This window comes from Bufo bufo, chromosome 2 (assembly GCF_905171765.1).
Source record: "Bufo bufo chromosome 2, aBufBuf1.1, whole genome shotgun sequence".
Taxonomy (NCBI): Eukaryota; Metazoa; Chordata; class Amphibia; order Anura; family Bufonidae; genus Bufo; species Bufo bufo.
In genome coordinates this window covers 586,566,508-586,580,807 of record NC_053390.1, presented here as the reverse complement: position 1 = coordinate 586,580,807, position 14,300 = coordinate 586,566,508, and the positions used below count along the sequence as shown (strand labels likewise).

Genomic DNA, 14,300 nt, shown 5'->3' with positions numbered 1-14,300 from the left:
AGCTGTTTGAGAAGGCACTGGCGCTCCTAAGAGCGTTGTGGCCTTCTCCGTGCTCACCAAGCACAGCGCCGTACATTGGATAGCAGCTGTGCATAATATCACAGCTCACCCCCATTCACTCGAACAGGGCTGAGCTGCTTGCTCCTAGGCCACGTGACTGATGAGCGTGTCGTCACGGGGCCTAGGGAAAGCAGAGAGTACGCTGCTGCCTTCTCAAACAGCTGATTGGCGGGGGTCCCGAGTGTCGGACTCCCACCAATCAGATACTCATGACCTATCCAGAGCATGAGTCATCATTATTAAAGGCTCAGAAAACCCCTTTAAGTACTGGAAACCCCTCTAAGGGTCCATTCACACGTCCGTAGCGTGTTTTGCGGATCCGCAAAACACGGACAGCGGCAAGGTGCTTTCCGCATTTTGCGGTCCGCACATCGCCGGCACTAATAGAATATGCCTACTCTTGTCCGCAATTGCGGACAAGAATAGGACATGTTCTATTTTTTTTCGGGAACGGAAATGCAGACCCGGAAGTACGGGTTCGCAATTCCGGAGCCGGGCAGCACATCGTGCGGCCCCATAGAAATGAATGGGTCGGCAATTCCGTTCCGCAAAATGCGGAACAAAATTGCGGACGTGTGAATGGAGCCTAAGTAGGTATTTTGGTGTGTGATAGATGGCCCACACGCCTCTTTGGCTCATCTTCTGGCGACAGTCGACGCAGCTGGCGTAGATATGAGTTCTAATACTAGACGTTCCTGTAAAAGGTGAGGATGTTAGACAGTGGTAGGGAAGGTGAGCATACGCAGTGATACATTGTGTGACTCCCCCACCTTGTAGATACCAGCCGTCTTCAGCCCTGGAACAATTGATGTCTTCCAGCACTCTCTTCGCCGTTACCTTTCAAGAGCTTAAAGTTATGAACTGTTTAAAATTAATAATAGGGACGAGGGATTGTTCCAATATCCTAGCTATAAATACTAGTTAGTGCACATGTACGATATTTGCAGATCTCGACATTTGCCTTGTTTTGATATAAATCTGCCCTTCAGGTGCAATGAGTATATGAAGAGCAAGAGCAGAACAAGATGTTCAGTACGTTACATAGCAGCCAAGCCATTATTGTTCTATGTATTCATGGGCGCTATACTTAGTCTGAATATGTTTTTTATATATTACTATTGTAATCATAGCCATTCGGGTCCCATTTCTGTGTTCAGGCATTTCTTTCAACACTGTCTTGTAACATCCCACAAATATCTTTTTTTTTATTATTAGAAACTGCATTTGGAAGCATTTAAAGCTTACTTCACCCCAAATAATAAAAGTAACATGTGTTCAGGAATGTTCCCGTTCTTCTGTGTGGACGGTATATCACATGCTACAGCAGCAGTTTGTGCTCCAGAGCGCTTCTCCCTAATGTAACCTGTATGTTAAAACTATAAGCAGCCATTTTAGAGGCTATGGGGATCTGTATTTTGTCACCTAAGGGTACTTTCACACTAGCGTTAAAGTTTTCCGGTATTGAGTTCCGTCCTAGGGGCTCAATACCTGAAAAAAAAAAACGCTTCCGTTTTATCCTAATGCATTCTGAATGGAGAGCAATCCGTTCAGGATGTCTTCAGTTCAGTCCCTCTTACGGTATTTGGCCGGAGAAAATACTGCAGCATGCTGTGGTATTTTCTCCGTCCAAAATTCCGCAACACGGCATTATTTTCCATTGCAGTACATTAATGCTAGATCCGGCATCAAGTGTTCCGGAAAAACGGATCCGGTCTCCCGGTCTCCCGGTCTGCGCATGTGCAGACCTTTAAAAATGTTAAAAAATATAAATACCAGATCAGTTTTTCCGGATGACACCGGTGATGGAACTGCCTGCCGGAATCCAACGCAGGTGTGAAAGTACCCTAACTTGTATGTAGGTACACAAAAACAGTTACGTCTCCCTCCAACCCTCCCTGTTCTTCATGATCTTCTAAATATTATACATTAAAGTCCAGAGCTGAATTCCCAGTTCTGAAGTTTTCAGAGCTGAAATCATCTTGCTGACCAAATGTTTACTTAGAGCCGAGTGGTCTTTCCATCAGACACTCTACAATAATGTTCTGTTGTTCCACTTTATTTTAGGTATTGCTACAGTATCTTATGAAGTGATGTCATATCCCATCACTTAAAAATTGGCTTAGCTCATACATTGATAGCATATAATGTCAGAGAGGTACAGGTCCCACCTCTGGGATCCACTCTTTTCTTCACAACAGTGCCTCGGAAGTGAACATGGAGGAGCTGTACATGCGCGGGTACCCTTCGTTCACTTCTGTGGAGTTCAGTTCCGAAAACAGGCAAGTGCCTGCCAGCTTGGCTATTTCCGGCAGTACCACAGTGGTGGACTGAGTGGTGGCTCGGCTTCCGTGATGCTTTCTCCATTCACTGCTATGGAACTTCCGAAAATAGCCAAGCGCACTCCCATAGAACTGCCATACTGATGAATGCAGAGCACACTGTGCAAGCACAGCCACCAGTCCGTTAACCACTAACCATTTTGGAACTGCCGGAAGTAGCCGAGTCGGCAATTGCCTATGTTCAGAACTGAACTCCATATTCGTGAACAGAGCGGTGACAGCACTTGCGCATTGTGCTCTCCATTCACTGCTATGGAACATCTGAAGATATTGATAAATGGAGAGCACACCGCACATCTTTACTTTGGGGACCTGTTCTGGAGATAGGAGTGGGTCCCAGAGGCGGGACCAGCACTATCTGACATTGATTGCATATCCTAGCAATAAGCCATCATTGTCTGAGATGAACTAGTCCCTTTAATGGTTAGTTAAGGTCTTGAGCATTAAAGGGGTTGTCCGGGTTCAGAGCTGAACCCAGACATACCCAGAATTTAACCCAGGCAGCCCCCCTGACAAGAGCATCAGAGCAGTTCATGCTCCAATGCTCTCCTTTGCCCTGTGTTGAATCGTGCAGGGAAAAGGCATTTTGTGGAGTTTCGGTGACAAACTGGGCTCTCCTTCGGGCTGCCAGGCGGAGGCTTCTGCCCAACAGTGAGTTCGGTAACATCAATGGCACTGATGGGCGGGCTTTAGCGCTGCCCTAGCCTGTAAAATGGCTAGGGCAGTGCTACAGCCCGCCCATCAGAGCCGGTGACATCACCGAACACACTGCTGGGCAGAAGCCTCCGCCCGGCAGTGTGTTATAGTAAATAAAAGAGTCCTTGCCCTGCACGATCTTGCGCAGGCCAAGGGAGAGCATCAGAGCATGAACTGCTCCGATGCTCAAGTCAGGGGGGGCTGCCTGGGTGAAATTATGGGTATGTCCGGGTTCAGCTCTGAACCTGGACAACCCCTTTAAAGGGCTACAACACTGATGTAACACAGCAGCCTCTTCACAGTCTTTTACATGGGCCTAGGATCAGGACAATTATGAGGGATAAGCAGCATTGAGCTGCCAACAAACGAGGAAATTGTATGGGGACGAACATTTGTAGCAATGATCATTCAGCCCTATACAGCCCGATCATTACTACTTGTTGAATGTTCATAGGAACGATCATTCCTGATGATTACCTCCTGTCTCGGCCGGTGTAAAAGAGCATGTGCACTCCAGGCACCCCCTGTGAAGAGGATCTTTAGCATTGCTCCATTCAAGTAAATAAGGTTGGCTGTAGTTCCCTGTACAGCCAAGTGACCGAGAGAGTCATTGTGCAGTGGCCTTTTTAACTGTCTATAGATGAGGTCTGTCAGCTGTTTTGTTTACTGGGGCAACCATCAGAGTGGTCAGTGCATCTCAGAACTGTCAATCTGTCAGTAACAGTGAAGATAATGCCTGATCAGACATAATTGTAGTGCAGTTTTTAGGGTTACAATGGGTTTATTGGAATCCGTCGAGTTTTCTTTCGATGTGACAAGAAGAATAAGGCATGCGAACAGATCTTTTGGCGACAATGTGAACATAGCCTTATGATACTAATATATAAAAGGCAAGCCATGTTGCCATCAATCATTTCTTTTGTGATTGGCTGCAGCTGTCACGTGGTATAACCACTTCAGCCGAACGGCAGCAGCACACATACGTTGTACTAACTGTAACTGCTGAGACATGGCTTCCCAGCTTGCCTCTCATCTCCCTGCATGGATTATTCTTATATTAATCTTATAAATGTGCTGTTTTACATGTAAACATGTAGGAGCACATTTATTGAGTCCAGCAATTTAGATGCCGGTCTTAATATACCCTATAGCTGGATCCGCCAGAGTTATGTAGAGCTTCCTTGCTGTCTTACATTTAGACCATTTTCTACGCCTAAAACAGGTGTAGAAAATGGTAAAGGAGACAGGCCCCTTCCCCGCCCACTTTTTTAGATCCGGCGTGAGCGGTGAGAAGTAGATTATACATATAGAAGTAGATTTTATATATATGTATATAAATGCTGTAGATATGCCTTGAAATACCCCCTGCCTCAAACTAAAATGTGTATTATTCGGATTCAGCCTCTAGATGTGCAAAGATGGTAGAGGCATTAGTTTATCCGACAAAGTATTGCCTCAGGGGGACTAAATACAAATGCACGGCATACTTTCCAGATTTTTATTTATTGAAGATTTTGAAAACCATGTATCATTTTCTTTTCACCTTACACATTCTTGTCAATTTGTATTGGTCTATCACATAAAATCCCAATAGAATACAGCTAGGTCCATATATTTTTGGACACTGACGCAAATTTTGTTTTTATTACCTGTTTACTAAACCATATTCAAGTTATAGTTATATAATGGACATGGACATAAAGTCCAGACTTTTAGCTTTCATTTGAGGGTATCCACATAAAAATTGGATGAAGGGTTTAGGAGTTTCAGCATCTTTGCATGTGGCTCCCTGTTTTTAAAGGGACCAAAAGTAATTGGACAATTGACTGAAAGGCTGTTTAATGGACAGGTGTGGGCAATTCCTTCATTATCTCATTCTCAATTAAGCACATAAAAGGCCTGGAGCTGATTTGAGGTGCGGTGCTTGCATTTTGAAGATTTTGCTGAGAAGTAAACATGCGGTCAAAGGAGCTCTCCATGCAGGTGAAACAAGCCATCCTTCATCTGCGAAAACAGAAAAAACCCATCTGAGAAATTGCTACACTATTAGGAGTGGCAAAATCTACAGTTTGGTACATCCTGAGACAGAAAGAAAGAAAGTACTGGTGACCTAAACCAGTGTTTCCCATCCAGTGTGCCTCCAGCTGTTGCTAAACTACAACTCCCAGCATGCCCGGACAGCCTTTGGCATTTTGGAAAGAAGACACCCCAAGGTATTCCGTGAGGGGCATGGCGAGTTCATAGAATTTTTTATTTTTTGTCACAAGTTAGCGGAAAATGATGATTTACTTATTTATTTATTTTTTCTTACAAAGTCTCATATTCCACTAACTTGTGACAAAAAATAAAAACTTCCATGAACTCACTATGCCCATCACGAAATACCTTGGGGTGTCTTCTTTCCAAAATGGGGTAACTTGTGACAAAAAATAAAAACTTCCATGAACTCACTATGCCCATCACGAAATACCTTGGGGTGTCTTCTTTCCAAAATGGGGTCACTTGTGGGGTAGTTATACTGCCCTGGCATTTTAGGGGCCCGAATGCGTGAGAAGTGGTTTGAAATCAAAATCTGTAAAAAATGGCCGTTGAAATCCTAAAGGTGCTCTTTAGAATGTGGGCCCCTTTGCCCACCTAGGCTGCAAAAAAGTGTCACACATCTGGTATCACCGTACTCAGGAGAAGTTAGGCAATGTGTTTTGGGGTGTCTTTTTACATATACCCATGCTGGGTGAGAGAAATATCTTGGTAAAAGACAACTTTTCCCATTTTTTTTTTTTTACAAAGTTGGCATTTCACCGAGATATTTATCTCACCCAGCATGGGTATATGTAAAATGACACCCCAAAACACATTGCCCAACTTCTCCTGAGTACGGCAATACCAGATGTGTGACACTTTTTTGCAGCCTAGGTGGGCAAAGGGGCCCACATTCCAAAGAGCACCTTTCAGATTTCACCGGCCGTTTTTTACAGATTTTGATTTCAAACTACTTCTCACGCATTCGGGCCCTTAAAATGCCAGGGCAGTATAACTACCCCACAAGTGGCCCTATTTTGGAAAGAAGACACCCCCAGGTATTTCGTGATGGGCATAGTGAGTTCATGGAACTTTTTATTTTTTGTCACAAGTTAGTGGAATATGAGACTTTGTGAGGAAAAAAAATATATAAAAAAATCATCATTTTCCGCTAACTTGTGACAAAAAATAAAAAGTTCTATGAACTCACTATGCCCATCAGCGAATACCTTAGGGTGTCTACTTTCCGAAATGGGGTAATTTGTGGGGTTTTTCTACTGTCTGGGCATTGTAGAACCTCAGGAAACATGAAAGGTGCTCAGAAAGTCAGAGCTCCTTCAAAAAGCGGAAATTCACATTTTTGTACCTTAGTTTGTAAACGCTATAACTTTTACCCAAACCATTTTTTTTTTTTACCCAACCCATTTTTTTTTTATCAAAGACATGTAGAACAATAAATTTAGAGAAAAATTAATATATGGATGTCGTTTTTTAAAAAAAAAATTACAATTGAAAGTGAAAAATTTTTGCAAAAAAATTGTTAAATTTCGATTAATAACAAAAAAGTAAAAATGTCAGCAGCAATGGAATACCACCAAATGAAAGCTCTATTAGTGAGAAGAAAAGGAGGTAAAATTAATTTGGGTGGTAAGTTGCATGACCGAGCAATAAACGGTGAAAGTAGTGTAGGTCAGAAGTGTAAAAAGTGGCCTGGTCATTAAGAGTGTTTAAGCTAGGGGAGCTGAGGTGGTTAAAAAAGGCTTTAGTTCCTCACATTTTTATGCAATCATTTAGTTCAACCCACTGAATTAAAGCTGAAAGTCTGAACTTCAACTGCATCTAAATAGTTTTGTTCAAAATACATTGTGGTAATGTACAGAACAAAAATTAGAAAAATGTCTGTCCAAATATATATGGACCTAACTGTAGATTTAAGGCTACTTTCACACTTGCGTTATAAGAATCCGGCACCAGTTCCGTTGCCGGAACTGCCTGCCGGATCCGGAGATCTGTATGCAAACGGATATCATTTGTTTCCGGATCTGGAGGCGAATCCGTCTGACAAATGCTTTGCAATACCGGATCCGTCTCTCCAGTGTCATCCGGAAAAAAGGATCCGATATTTATCTTTTTCACAGACCGGGAAACCAAATCCGTTTTTCCGGAACACTTGGTACCGGATCCGCCATTAATACATTTCAATGTTAATTAAAGTGTTCTGGAATTTTGGCCGGAGAAAATGCTGCAGCATGCTGCGGTCTTTTTCTCTGGCCAAATACCGTAAAAGTGACTGAACTGAAGACATCCTGATGCACACTGAACGAAATACTTTCCATTCAGAATGCATTGGGACAAAACTGAAGCTTTTTTTTCCGGTATTTAACCCCTGTGATGGAACTCAGTACCGGAAAACTTTAACACTATTGTGAAAGTAAATATCCAGCAAAAATTGTTATCAAAACAATGGGTTAAAGATCAAAAAATAGAAGTCCAGCTAAAGAGTAACCCTAATAAGTCTATAAATATATAAATTTTTAATATTCCATTACAAATTCTTATCCTTTTATGTCCAGGCACACACCAGGCCAGCAAAGATGCTGCTAGGGAATGGGGTGACTGACCCTATTAACATGTACTATAGCTTGGCCCTGAGCCCAGAGGCAGCTCCTGATGGTGGAGCCCCCCTGTCCTCGAACCTAGCTAAAAACTCCTATACAGCCCTCAAGTGATCAAAAATTGGGTGATATATAGGGTATTGGGCTGGTGTGGGCATGGACAGAGAGGATCAAAAACAAAAATATGAAAAGAAGCACAGTGTATACAGCCCCGACGATAGAGAATACCATCAGGTACACGGTGCAGCAAATTACTAAACTAAAACAACACCTAGATAGGATAACGCTAGATGCCACAGAATTAAACAGTGGTCAACCCCAACGCGTTTCCCCCACGGTGTGGGATCATCAGGGGGTAATAGATAAAAGATAATTAAATAGATACAGACGGCATATAAAGTAAACGGAAGGAAGCCCCGATACAGTTGGCAAATCCGTGAAGAAGCCGTTCAATAAATGGTGTCAATTATGACATTCAGTAATGAGATCAAAAAATGTAATGAGATCAAAAAATATATTTGGACCAGATGACGATGTTTGGAGGGATGGATAGAGGAACATATGGCGACAGTCTTGATATATCATATGTGTGCATCATATGGTATCAGGAGGAAATTCCATATACTTAAGGGCACTCGATCAGTCATATAGATAAAGCAAATAACTCCCTTAGAAGTGTGCAGAGACCAAGTGTGTCACTGATGTTCACATGTATCAGTCTCAGAGGTAGACTTCAGATATATGTTGAATCACCAACAACAGTCACCCATGCCAGGTCAACCTATTAGATACCGGTCCATGTTGGTAGTCAAGCCATAGACACACGTCCCCTCCCTGGGTCCAGCCAATGTTATTGTGAAAGTAGCCTAAGTTTGTGGGTGTAACTTTAAAAATATGGAAAAGTTCAAGGGGTATGAATACTTTTTTAAGGCACTTTGTGTGTGTATATAAATATATATATATATATATATATATATATATATATATATATATATATATAATGTGTGTGTTATTTATTATATTTGCAGGGGTTTTTGTAAATATCTTTGTATATAGTATATAATCTGTTGTGGGAAGGTTTATATAATATTGATACAGATCTATATAACAACCATTGTATTTTATCTATGCTGTCATTACCCGTATATGCTGCCAATAGGTTTTATATAATCCCCCAATAACAATGAAGTCTAATAGCTGTATAAAACCATCTGAAGCTCTGATTTGTATTTAGCGTTAGGTTATTAGTATAGATAGTTCTGGAAAAATATCTTTTAATAGAAGCACTGGAGTTTATGGCAGTCTCACTATCTGTCCTGATGGACACATATGAGCGTGTGAGTTATAAACTATGCACAGAGAAATTCCCAGTGTTTTCTAAGGCTGGGGGGACTTGTTAAACTGTAATGTGTCTGGGCTGTGACAGAGCCATGCGAGGCTACAGTGAGCCCAGCGTCCAGAGCTGATGGGAGTTCCTTCTCTCTGGGAATGAAATCTAGTAAATTACCTGTACTAAAAAATGTCGTTGGAACCTATTTTTCCAGATTTCGGGGCATTGACAATTCAGGATGTGGGGATGACCTTTTATTGCTTATAATACATTTCTTGAAGTCATTCTGTTTGAGAAGTTTTTTGTCTGGTTTTCCTATTGTTCATTTGCCCTCTGTATGTCTCGGATATAGAGAATATATTCATAGAGGGAATATATATCTTTTCTGAATATATATGCACGGACTATGTATAATTACCAATCCATACTACTTCCCCAAAAGCCTTTTTATTAAGGAACTGTCTGTCCATATGCCTTCTGGCTGTTTCCCACAGGCCCAGTGATGTCATGACTATTATCACTAGCTTGGAGGCAGCTCAGCCCCCTTGAAGTGAACGGGGCTGACCCGCACCCAGCTTCCACTCTTCCCATTCTGGGAAGGCTTTCTACAAGATTTTGAAGTGTGTCTTTGGGAATCTTTGCCCTATAACCTCGAAGGACATTTGCAAGATTTGACACTGATGTTGGACAAAAGGGCAAGGCTCGTTCTATTTCATTCCAACGGTGTTTAATGGGGTGGACGTCGGGGCTCTGTGTGGGCCAGTCAAATTCTTTACCACCTTACTCTCCCAACCATGCCTTTATGCACTAGGGCACGGTCATGCTGGAACAGAAAAGGGCCTTCCATAAACTGTTCCTACAAAGTTGGAAGCAAATGTCCAAAATGCTATGCTGAAGTATTAAAATTTCCCTTCACTGGAACTAAAGGGCCTAGGAGAACCCCATAGCAATATCCTTCCTCCAACAAATTTTACAGTTGGCACAATGGAGTCAGGCAGGTAATGTTCCCCAAACCCAGACTCAGCTATCAGACTACCAGATAGAGAAGCGCGATCCATCACTCCATAGAACAAGCTTCCATTGCTCCAGACGAGTACAGTGGCGGCATGCTTTACACCACTCCATCCAACACTTGGCATTCTGATTGGTGATGTAAGGCTCACATGCAGCTGCCCGACCATGGAAACCCATGCTATGAAGGGGTCGGCACACAGTTTTCGTGCTGATGTTGATACCAGAGGAGGTTTGGACCTTTGTTGGTGACTTTTATGCACTATGCACCTCAGCACTCAGAGACACCGCTCTCACATGGTCCTCCACTTTGTGGCTGAGTTGCTGTGGTTCCTAAACTTTTCCACTTTGCAATAACACCACTCACAGTTGATGGTTGAATATCTAGGAGTGAAGAACTTCCATGAACTGACTTGTTGCAATGTTGACATCCTATTAATGTACCATGATGGGATTCTGTGAGCTCTTTAGAAAGAGCCATTCTTTCACAAATGTCTGACGAATTGGATTTTGGAACCTGTGGGACCGAATAAAACACCTGAATTCAATGATTAAGAGGTGTGTCCCAATGCTTTAGTCCACACAGTATATCTCTATATATCATCTTTTAGTGCAGTTCAGTAATCCCCAAAAAATCCTTGGTTGTCTGCTGATCGTGATACTACTCTAGGAAGAAAACATTCCTGGCTATGAGGGTGGACTTAGCCCTAAAGAATGTTTTTTTCCCCTGCTTCTGCCTAACGTTTCTGTCTCACTTGGACTTCCCAGGTTTTTCTACAGAAATTGCAGATTTAGCAGAAATTGCTGATTAAAAGCTGTAGGACAAAGTGGTTCACTGTACTGGGTCATCATTACATGTAGATTTTTTATTTATTTATTTTTAATGAAGAACAGAACTACAGTTATTACATGAAAAATTAGTTTCGAGGTTTAATCCTGTTAATGCTCACAGCATTGCCAGGCAAATTATTATAGTCTTAGGCCTCTTTCACACGGGCGAGATTTCCGCGCGGGTGCAATGCGTGAGGTGACCGCATTGCACCCGCACTGAATCCGGACCCATTCATTTCTATGGGGCTGTGCACATGAGCGGTGATTTTCACGCATGACTTGTGCGTTGCGTGAAAATCGCAGCATGCTCTATTTTGTGCGTTTTTCACGCAACTCAGGCCCCATAGAAGTGAATTGGGCTGCGTGAAAATCGCAAGCATCCGCAAGCAAGAGCGGATGCGGTGCGATTTTCACGCATGGTTGCTAGGAGATGATCGGGATGGGGACCTGATCATTATTATTAACCACCTCCCGTCCGCACGTTGACTATAAACGTCCGTTGACTATAAACGCTAATCGTGCAGCTGCTGATCGGGTTGCCCGCTGTCTAGGGGTGCACCGAAATTTCGGCAGCCGAAAATATCGGCCGAAAATGCACCTAATCCACTTCGGCCGATATTGTTACATATCGGCCGAAAATATGGGGTGTGGGATTTGTCACCCACCATCTGCGGGCGGGCGCCGGGCGGGCGGTTTACTTTGTCACTGCATCTTTATTACCTTACAATCGTGAGGCTCCTGTAACTAACAACTCTGCAGGCAGAGCGGAGGCCGGCGTAACGTCACTTACTCACGTGACGCGCCTGCTCCGCCTCCTTCATTCATAAAGTGGGCGGAGCAGGTGCGTCACGTGAGTAAGTGACGTTACGCCGCCCTCCGCTCTGCCTGCAGAGTTGTTAGTTACTGGAGCCTCACGATTGTAAGGTAAAATAAAGATGCAGTGAGTGATGCTGTGAGCAGCAGGGCCGGGGCTGTTATGGGTAGGGGGATCGGTCTATGGCACTGCTATGGGGAGGGGGGATCTGTGCACTGCTATGGGGAGGGGGGATCTGTGCACTGCTATGGGGAGGGGGGATCTGTGCACTGTTATCCCCCTCTCCATAACAGCGCCACCCACAGATCCCCCTCTCCATAACAGCGCCACCCACAGATCCCCCTCTCCATAACAGCGCCACCCACAGATCCCCCTCTCCATAACAGCGCCACCCACAGATCCCCCTCTCCATAACAGCGCCACCCACAGATCCCCCTCTCCATAACAGCGCCACCCACAGATCCCCCTCTCCATAACAGCGCCACCCACAGATCCCCCTCTCCATAACAGCGCCACCCACAGATCCCCCTCTCCATAACAGCGCCACCCACAGATCCCCCTCTCCATAACAGCGCCACCCACAGATCCCCCTCTCTATAACAGCGCCACCCACAGATCCCCCTCTCCATAACAGCGCCACCCACAGATCCCCCTCTCCATAACAGCGCCACCCACAGATCCCCCTCTCCATAACAGCGCCACCCACAGATCCCCCGCTCCATAACAGCGCCACCCACAGATCCCCCTCTCCATAACAGCGCCACCCACAGATCCCCCTCTCCATAACAGCGCCACCCACAGATCCCCCTCTCCATAACAGCGCCACCCACAGATTAATTTCATTCATGAAAAAGAATTATTAATAAAATCATTAAAAAAAAAGTATTTTAAAAGTATTTGGGCAAAAAGGCAGTTTCGGTTTCGGTTTTCGGTCAAGGGCATCCTGAATTTTCGGTTTCGGTTTCGGACCAGAATTTTCATTTCGGTGCACCCCTACCGCTGTCAGTTACAGCAGGGCAACCCAGAGAGAAGGCAGGGACAGTGCCCAGGTGTTTCTGCCTTCTGGATCGCTGAATACACAGCGCTCACCGAGCGCTGTGTATGCAGAGCATGAAGCGCTATGGGCGCTGTATTGCGCTGTACAGCCTTTCTGGGGGGTGTATTTCTGCTGTAACTGGGGCTACTATGTCAGCCCCAGTTACAGGAGAAATCAACAGTGAAAAAAGAAAAAGTGAAGTACATGTCCCCCAGAGGTCTTGTATGACCTTATGAGGGACTAAAAGTGTTAAAATAAAAAATAAAAAAATAAAGTGTTAAAAAAATAAAATAAAATATAAAAGGTTTCATATGTAAAAAAAGAAATTCCCCAAGTAAGGAATAAAAAAAAAAAATTGAAAAAATAAAATAGACATATTTGGTATTTCCATGTCCGTGACGGTCAGCTCTATAAATATATCACATAATCGACCCAGTCCGATAAATACCATAAAAATAAATAACTCAAAAAAAGCCATTTTTGTCACCTTACATCACAAAAGTGCAACACCAAGTGATCAAAAAGGCATATGTCCCACAAAATGGTACCAATAAAACGTCACCTCATCCCGCAAAAAATGAGCCCCTACATAAGAAAATCTCTCAAAAAATAAACTATAGCTCTCAGAACATGGACACATTAAAGCATAATTTTTTTGTTTCAAAAATGCTATTATTGTGTTAAAGTGAAATAAATAAGAAAAAGTATACATATTAGGTATTGCCGCGTCCGTAAAAACCAGCTCTATAAAAATGTCACTTGACCGAACCCCTCAGGTCAACACTGTAAAAATAAATAGATAAAAACTGTGCTAAAACAACCAATTTTTTGGTCACCTTGCCCCATAAAGTGTTATAATGAATTATCAAAAAATCATATGTACCCAAAAATAGTACCAATAAAACTGGCACCTTATCCCCTAGTTTCCAAAATGGGATCACTTCTTGGGAGTTTCTACTCTAAGGGTGCATCAGAGGGGCTTTAAATGGGACATGGCATCTAAAAACCATGTAGAGTTCCTTTTCTTCTGCGCCCTGCCGTGTGCCAATACAGCAGTTTATGACCACATGTGGGGTGTTTCTGTAAACCGCAGAATCTGGGTAATAAATATTGAGTTTTGTTTGGCTGTTAAGCATCGATGTGTTAAAGAAAAAATTGGATTAAAATGGAAAATCTGCCAAAAAAGTGAAGTTTTTGAGTAACGTGACGGGTGTAGTTTCTACAATGGGGTCATTTATGGGGGTATCCACTATGTAGGCCCCACAAAGTGACTTCAGACCTGAACTGGTCCTTTAAAAAGTGGGTTTTGACAATTTTCTTAAAAATTTGAAGAATTGCTTCTAAACTTCTAAGCCTTCTAACGTCCTAAAAAAATAAAATGGCATTTCCAAAATGATGCCAACATAAAGTAGACATATAGGGAATGTTAAGTAATACATATTTTATGAGGTATCACTTTCTGTTTTAAAAGCAGAGAAATTAGAAATTTGCTAATTTTTCAACATTTTTGGTAAATTTGGGATTTTTTCATAAATAAATGTGAAATATA

General features: G+C 42.9%; 1 protein-coding gene across 2 annotated transcripts in view; it reads left to right on the top strand.

Annotated features, from left to right (window-relative positions):
* TBCK (TBC1 domain containing kinase) overlaps positions 1-14,300 on the top strand; it is a 444,055-nt gene that overhangs the window by 32,747 nt on the left and 397,008 nt on the right. The window lies entirely within an intron of this gene.